The sequence below is a fragment of the Teleopsis dalmanni genome, chromosome 1 (genome assembly GCF_002237135.1).
Source record: "Teleopsis dalmanni isolate 2A chromosome 1, ASM223713v2, whole genome shotgun sequence".
Taxonomy (NCBI): Eukaryota; Metazoa; Arthropoda; class Insecta; order Diptera; family Diopsidae; genus Teleopsis; species Teleopsis dalmanni.
Genome location: NC_051846.1, coordinates 205,035,569 through 205,043,403, shown reverse-complemented (window position 1 = coordinate 205,043,403; position 7,835 = coordinate 205,035,569).

Below are 7,835 nucleotides of genomic sequence, written 5' to 3'. Positions count from 1 at the left end.
TTATTTATTAACGATTCTTCAAATAAAGACAAAAATCGTTTTAATATTGCACCTAGTACAAATAACAAAAAAAAGGTACTAATAAGCAATTTTATTTGAATATTTAATGTAAAAAAAAAATGAAGCTATTTTGCTACTCGCTGTCCATTAAGTCTGCCACTGTTTTCCTTTTTAGCCGTCTAGATACTGCAACCACCTGGAGAAGACTGGATGCTGTAACGTTGACATGTGTTTTCAATCGCTGTTTGTGAGCAATGGCACACCTTTTTGCCACGACGTCGACTGTTGGTATGTCAAGGTCACGGTGGAGATCACTGTTTCTAATGTAATATGGAGCATTTACGATGCATCGTAGTACTTTATTTTGAAAGCGCTGGATAGTTGCAATGTATTTCTTGCTGGCACAACCCCAGAACTGTATGCCATAACTCCAAGCCGGCTTTAGTATTTGATTGTAGACCATTAGTTTGTTGTGGATTGCCAGTTTAGAGCGCCTGCCTATGAGGTGGTAAAATTTCTTTAGTTTTAGGTCAAGCTCTTCTCGTTTTTTCTTAACATGCGCTTTCCAGCGCAGCTTGGCGTCAAGCGTAATGCCCAGATATTTGGCTTCGTTGGCGTGTGGAATTTTTGTGGCATCGATATGAATTGGAATATGGTTATAATTTCTCAATGAGAAGACTATATGTACTGATTTTTCCTTATTAAGCTTGATTCTCCATTTTTTTGCCCATGAAGCAATTTGATTGACTGTGTGTTGCAGATTAGCCGTCGCGTCTTCTATATTGTTTTCGATTGCTAGAACCGCAGTATCGTCTGCAAATGTTGCTGTAACTAGTTGGTTTGCAGAGGGTAAGTCGTGTGTATACAGGAGATATAGAATGGGCCCAAGAATGCTCCCCTGCGGGACGCCTGCGCTAATCTTCTTTAGTGCTGAATGTGCATCTTCATATTTAACACTGAAGTACCTGTCGTTTAGATACGATGATAGCAGCTTACAGTATTGTATGGGCAATAATGATTTAAGTTTATGGAGTAATCCTTCATGCCAAACCTTATCGAAGGCTTGTGATACATCTAAGAACACGGCACAACACACTTTCTTCTCTTGCATCGCCGATTCAATGGCATTTACGACTACATGTATTTGGTCGATGGTTGAATGGTTTTTTCTGAAGCCGAATTGATGATCCGGAATTAAGCGTCTTCTCTCAATTATTGGTGATAAACGCGCTAGTAGTAGTTTTTCAAAAAGCTTCGATAAGGTTGGCAATAGAGATATTGGCCTATATGAGGATACATCATTGGGAGACTTCCCTGGTTTGGGTATCATAATTACCTCAGCGAATTTCCAAAAAATGGGTACATGTTTCAAACGGAGGCACGAATTAATTAAATCGCATAGGTAGATGATGCAGTTATTTGGTAAGTTCCGAAGAACTTCAGCCGTTATTAAGTCAAAACCAGGAGATTTTTTGAGTTTCATTGTCAAAATTTGTTTTCTCACTTCTTCCGTAGTGACTGGAACAATTGCAGCGTCGCCTTCGGGCCAATTTGTACTTGACCCAATAACATCTTGGCCTTCATTTGGACTGAAGGTTTTCTCTAGGTGTTCAGCAAACAGGTTCGCCTTTTGAGAATTTGTTTTAGCCCAGTGAGTTTTGTTTATTTTTACTGGGGCAGACTGCTGCATTGGTCTGTTAAATGATTTAGCAGCTTTCCACAAAGAGTATTCATTTTTTTTGTCTGCCGTGAGGCCCATCAGAAAACTATTAAAGGTATTATTTTTGTATGATTTGATGGATGTGCGTAACTTTTTAGTTGCTCGGTTTAGTTGCGATTTAATTAACGGACATCTTGTTGCTTGCCAACGTTTTCGCAATTTTCGCTTCTCCGTAATCTTTTTTGTGATGATGGGTGGGTATTTTTTACCATGTAAAGTTTGGAGTTTTGGTGTTGGTGTACTGTTCCACGCTGCCATCTGCAATTGCTGAGTGAAATGAAGTACTGCGTCATCTAGTTGCTCGCTGTTAACAATATGATCAAACTTGTGCAAATGTACAAGCTGAAGCTGAAAATATTTCCAGTCGGTAAATTTATTTGCTAACTTGAGTGTGTTCTGCTTTATTGTTGGATTTTGTGAAACTATCAGCAGCACTGGTGAGTGGTCAGAGCTAAAGTCGAAGCCTTCTGAGATGGTTAGGTGAGATGCTGGAATATTTTTGTAGACAAAGAAGTCTATTAGGTCTGGAACTTTGCTAGTATCCGACGGCCAGTACGTTGGTTTACCTGTTGAAATTGAATTACAAGCTGCGAGTTGCATGGCTTTGTACATTTCTCTTCCTTTGGTTGTATTAAGTCTTGAGCCCCAAAACGTATTTTTTGCATTGAAGTCTCCTCCAATTATAAAACGGCCTTGAAACCGGTTAAAGAGAGATAAGTAGTCTGCACACTTCAACTGATGCCTGGGAGGACTATATAATGCAGTTACGACCAGCGGCTGATTAAAGGTTTCCACGGAAACAGAAGTGGCTTGAAATTCGATTGTGCTATATTGTTCTAGTAAGTGATGTTTTATCGAGTTTCTAATTATGACAGCGCTGCCACCCCTAGCGCAATTATCAGGATGTATGGTATGGTATAGAATATAGTTTTTAAACGTTATGTGCGATTGCTTAGTAAAATGAGTTTCAGCGATTAAACCGATATCAATGTTTTCGCTATTTAATACGACTTCGAGTTCATTTTTATGTTTTGTTAAGCCATTCGCATTCCATAAGAATAGTTTCAAACGATTAGTCATAATCTAAAAATTGCATATTGTGCTCTAGCACGCTTAGACGTTGTTCGAGCGTTTTAAATACCTCTTCTTGTAGATTAAATTTTGTTAAGATAATTGACAACGCGTTGTTGCTTTGTGACTCAGTACTTTGAATGGGTCCCTTTACAGTTTGGGCGTAAGTGACTGTTCTAACACTAGTAGGTCCAGTAATTTTGGATTTACTTTTTGTTACAGCAACTTGATTATTTTCGTCAGCCTTAGTTTTGTCAGCTTTGTTTTTTAATTTTATTTTTTGTAATTCTTTAGCGACTATACAACCACGATAGTTCGCTGGATGCGGTTCGCCACAGTTGCAGCATTTAGGCTTATCGGACACTGTCTTTTGGCACTCCGAAGTTAAATGTTTGCCGGCGCATTTAACACAACGTGGAGGTTTACCACAGAAATTTTTTGTGTGACCGAACGATTGACATTTTTTACATTGAGGAATTAAGTTTGACGGTTTGATGGGTTCAATCTTTACAATTGTGTTAAGAATACTTTTTATCTCATAGATTTTCTTCACATCTTCGGTTGAGTCAAATGACAAAAGGAACATATCAAGCGGTTCTTTAGTCTTCCATTTGAGTTTGTTTATCGCACCGATTGCTTTTAAACCTTGGTTGTTTAAGTCATTTATAATCGATTCTTGATCACACGAATGGTGAAGATTTTTTACAATAACTTTTATTGGCCTAGTTTGCTTGTCTTCGTAGCTGAACCAGGAAATATTTTCGTGACTTAATAGTTTTGTGACAGATCTATAGTCAAAAGAGTCAAAAATTGATACTCTATATGAACCATTATTTATAAGTCTCACAAAAAACTTGTTTTTTATAGTTGCAATAAGTTGTGCATGTAATTTTTTAAAATCATTTATGCCATTGATAACAATAGGAGGAGGTCGAGCAATTTTATTAGGAGCAGCTTGTCCTTTTTGGCAAGTATTTGTTTTAACAGTAGGTCTACTTTGACTAGATACTTCAGGAGAGGATTCGGCCTTACGTTTTTTAGTTGGTCTTTTCTTTTTTAAGATCCAGTCTGTCTCTCTGGCAAGTTCCTCCTCATCGGTTTCATATTTTGCAATTTCTGGTACGTTTTTAAAAGATTTTAATTTTTCGTTTTCACTTCTCAGTGCAGTTAACTCATTGGATAATAATAAATATAAATTTTCAAGATTTTTAATTTTATTCTGAAGTTCTGTATTTTCTTTTTCAAGTTTGATCATTTTTTCTTTATTTCCACCACCAGGAGGTGGGGTATTAGAATCAGTCATATTAATTTTTAAATTAATACTATTTTTAGCGCGTATATTTATACTAATAATATAAATTTAAATTTAAAATTTTTACCTTAAAATTTATAAATAAATATTTTTAGCGTCCTTTCGCGTATTTATTTATTTAGCATTTGTTAGTTATTTAGCTATATTAATTACACAATTACACAATTTATTTAGTTTTTATAGATTTGTTTACAACACTTTTCTTGTGATTTAATTTAAGCTTAAAAGCTTTATTTGCTGTCTCTATCAGCTGTTTTTAAATGTGTGCGAATTTGAGGCAAAATTAACCACTTCAAAAACAAAGTAATTCCGCAAAACCAAAAACCGCTTTTTTACATAAAAACAATATAAATATGTTAATATTTTATTTTGTCGGGCACTATATTTTATAAATTTTTTAAAGAGTCACTGTCTCGGTTTTATTTTTTTGTGATAATTTTAAATTAATTTATACGTTTTACACTTAGAAAAAACATCAAAGTACGCAGTGATATTTTTTGCGCGCGCACCTCAAGTTCAACCCAATCATGACTTCAGAAAATAATAACATTTAAAATATATTTCGGAGCAATATACTTTCTCATAAAATCGTAAAATAAAGACGGATCATATTTGAGATGGTAAGATTTGTTGTTGTTTTATCACTTCTATTCTCTATTAGTTGTTAGTTATGTCGATCGTATACCATTATTATTAATAAATAATCTTAATGACTTGAGAAAGTAATAACAACATTTAAAATATAATTCGGAACAATATACTTTCCTATAAAATCGAATTTAGGACCTGTAGGATCTATGTATACTGTCTAATAGATTAATACAAGTATTTTTTATAAATAAATAACATAACCTATGAGCACCTTACATTATATAAGTGAAAGCAAACAAATTTATTGAGTGAATTTAAATTCAATTAAAACTGAGTGAGTTTAACATAAAATTTTATTCAGTTTAAAATATTTTCCAATACAAACTTGTTCCTCATGGCGCTCGAAGAGAAGATACCAGAACAGCTGCTGTGTCTATGTCTAGGCTTGTCCAGAATCAGGCACATAAGTTATTACGCACCCCATCTTCATCTATAACACAATCCTCGATATTTCAACCTTAAAATTGCTCAGATTCCTCCATTTATCAATGCATGCGGCTAATTGTGATATACCCATTCTTCTATCCAGAATTACGTGGAATATGGAATTAAAACGATTTTCTTTACTAATTGCGAAGAACTCGGTCCTTCTTTCAGTTCAGCTACCTAACTAGTTCTCCATTATTTGTGTAAATTTCAATAAATTTTTAGTCGCATTGAGATTTTGTGACGCTTTATTACTTACGCAAAATATTCAGAAGGATAACATACTGTACTTTGACTAGAACAATCATCGCAAACATTGTTCTTTTTCAAAATTGTACTAAAAAAAAATATGAAACTATGCAAATGTCAGCTACTCCCAATGAACATTTGATTTGGTTGACCACAAATTTCAAAATCTGTTCACTCAGACGTTTAAGAGCAACAAATGCACGGCAACGAGCTCTTATCCGTAAACAGACTTTGACATATTTACAAGTGGAAGATTGAAGTGCAGAGATACATTTGCATACTCGTTGTCGTTGGCATTGTTATTGATGCGCAAAAAATTTCAGAGCTCTGGAATATTGTTAGTAGTAATAGTAGTAGTAGGTAGTAGTGGTGATGTTGTTATTGTTATTGTTACTGAGCTGTTACTGATGACTGTTGTTGAAGCAGTGAAGCATTGAAGCAGTGGAGCAGTGATGCAAACGAGCATTGGCAAGGCGTTAATAATGATGTTGGTGATGATAACGTTAAAACACTGTAATTGTTACTGGCATTATTGTAAGAAGCTGTTTATGGTTATGGCAGTGTAATTGCTCTTGGCTGATTTCAATCAAATGTGTGCGGCATCGCTTTCCCAACCCATGTGAAGCGCATGGGTTCGATCCTTTCATGGAGAATAAAATTTTCGGTCATCGGTTTCCGATTGCATTTTCATGCATGTGTGGATTATGTGGAATAATAACAGTTTTAAGCGCTTTTTATGGCTCAAATGAAATTCAGCTTCACATGAGTCATATACGATGTGTGTATTGAATTAATGGAGCGGAAATTATGAAATGCAAAAAAAATTCTTTCAAAAAGATATAACAAAAAATACGACCAAATTGAATTTAAATTAAAAAAATATATATTTAAATGTGAAATTAAATTATGCTCCTGCCGGTGCTGCGTCACAGCGGGCGGTCTGCAATTGCCTTCCTTTAGCTGTGCTACTGCAAATATGGCCACAATTAGGAAATGATTTTTATTCATTTATTTGCATTCACACCAGCACAAAAAATAAAACGATAAATGCAAAACTGTGTAATATTCACTCCGTTCGATATGTTTGCATTACATCCTTTCACTTCGCCGGCAGCAGGATATGAATACGTTTTCAATGGTCCTCTTAGCTGCCACGACATGTTTGGCTAGAGCGCAAGCTGACGCAAGGATTGCACTTTTTTAGGTTTTATAATATCTTGCAACTGAAAAAACTTGCAATTGCAGCTCTCCAAGGCCCTCGCCCACCAGCGATTGGAAGTGTGTGATAAAAATATAGGAAAATATATTTAAAATATGCATTTCCCATAAAAAGTCGTATGTTGTAAGAAATTTGTTGGTTCGTTGGTAGTATAAATAATATTATTAATTACGTGAACATATAAACTTACATATGGTTTTTAAAATAAATGCAACAATTAAATTATATTGAAACTAAAAATAAATTTTTAATAATTATTTTATATTTAAAATAATTATAGATAATTGTATAGATTCAAAATACACAATTAAAACTACAAAAATTAAAAAAAATCTTTTCTAACCAAAAATCAACGAAGGATGATTGTAACTTTGGCAACCAGAGAAAATTTTTTTATAAAAGGACTTCTCCGTTTCTAAAAGGTTATCTCGTAAAACGCCTACGTTGAGATACAGATACACAAACAAAATTTCAAAATGTTAGAGAAGATGAAAAAGTTGTAAAAAATTCGTACACATGTCAGGAATTCTGTCGTGTAACTTCTATTGAAAATATTCATGGATTTCGTATCTCATGTGGACACGGATACGGACACGTGTCACTTTTTCTGTTCTGTAACAAACAAATGCTTTCATCGTCACAGGAGCCAAAACTTTTGACATTTTCACACAAAAAAGTTGTTTAAAAAAGTTGTTCCTAATATCTTTCAATTACGAATTCATTAGAATTCTGATATTGTATTAAAGCATATATTAGAGAATTAGTAACTACAACATCAAGCCAACAGCAGTAAATGGTATTCGATCTCATTTTATAAAATTCAATTAAAGTGAAATGTGAGTGAAAAACTTACGTGGATATACAGCGAACTGCTGCACCTCGGGTTTATGCTGCGCACCGAACCGTATCCTAGGCGGAATTATCCCTATTGATCTACAATCTTATAACTGGAGGAAACGCTGGAAACAGAAATCGGCGAACAGTGTAAAATACTTTCAGTGCATAAGAGAAGAAATTTTCCAGTTTTAGTGATCACAATTAAACTACAACAGAAGCAGAAGATAGACGGCAAAGCTCATCTCGGAAGTGGACAGAAATAAATTTCGAGGAGATTGACTACTATGTCACAGAGTTCCTAACTGGCTATGGATAATTTCGGAAATATCTTTACAGAATGATAAAAGTAG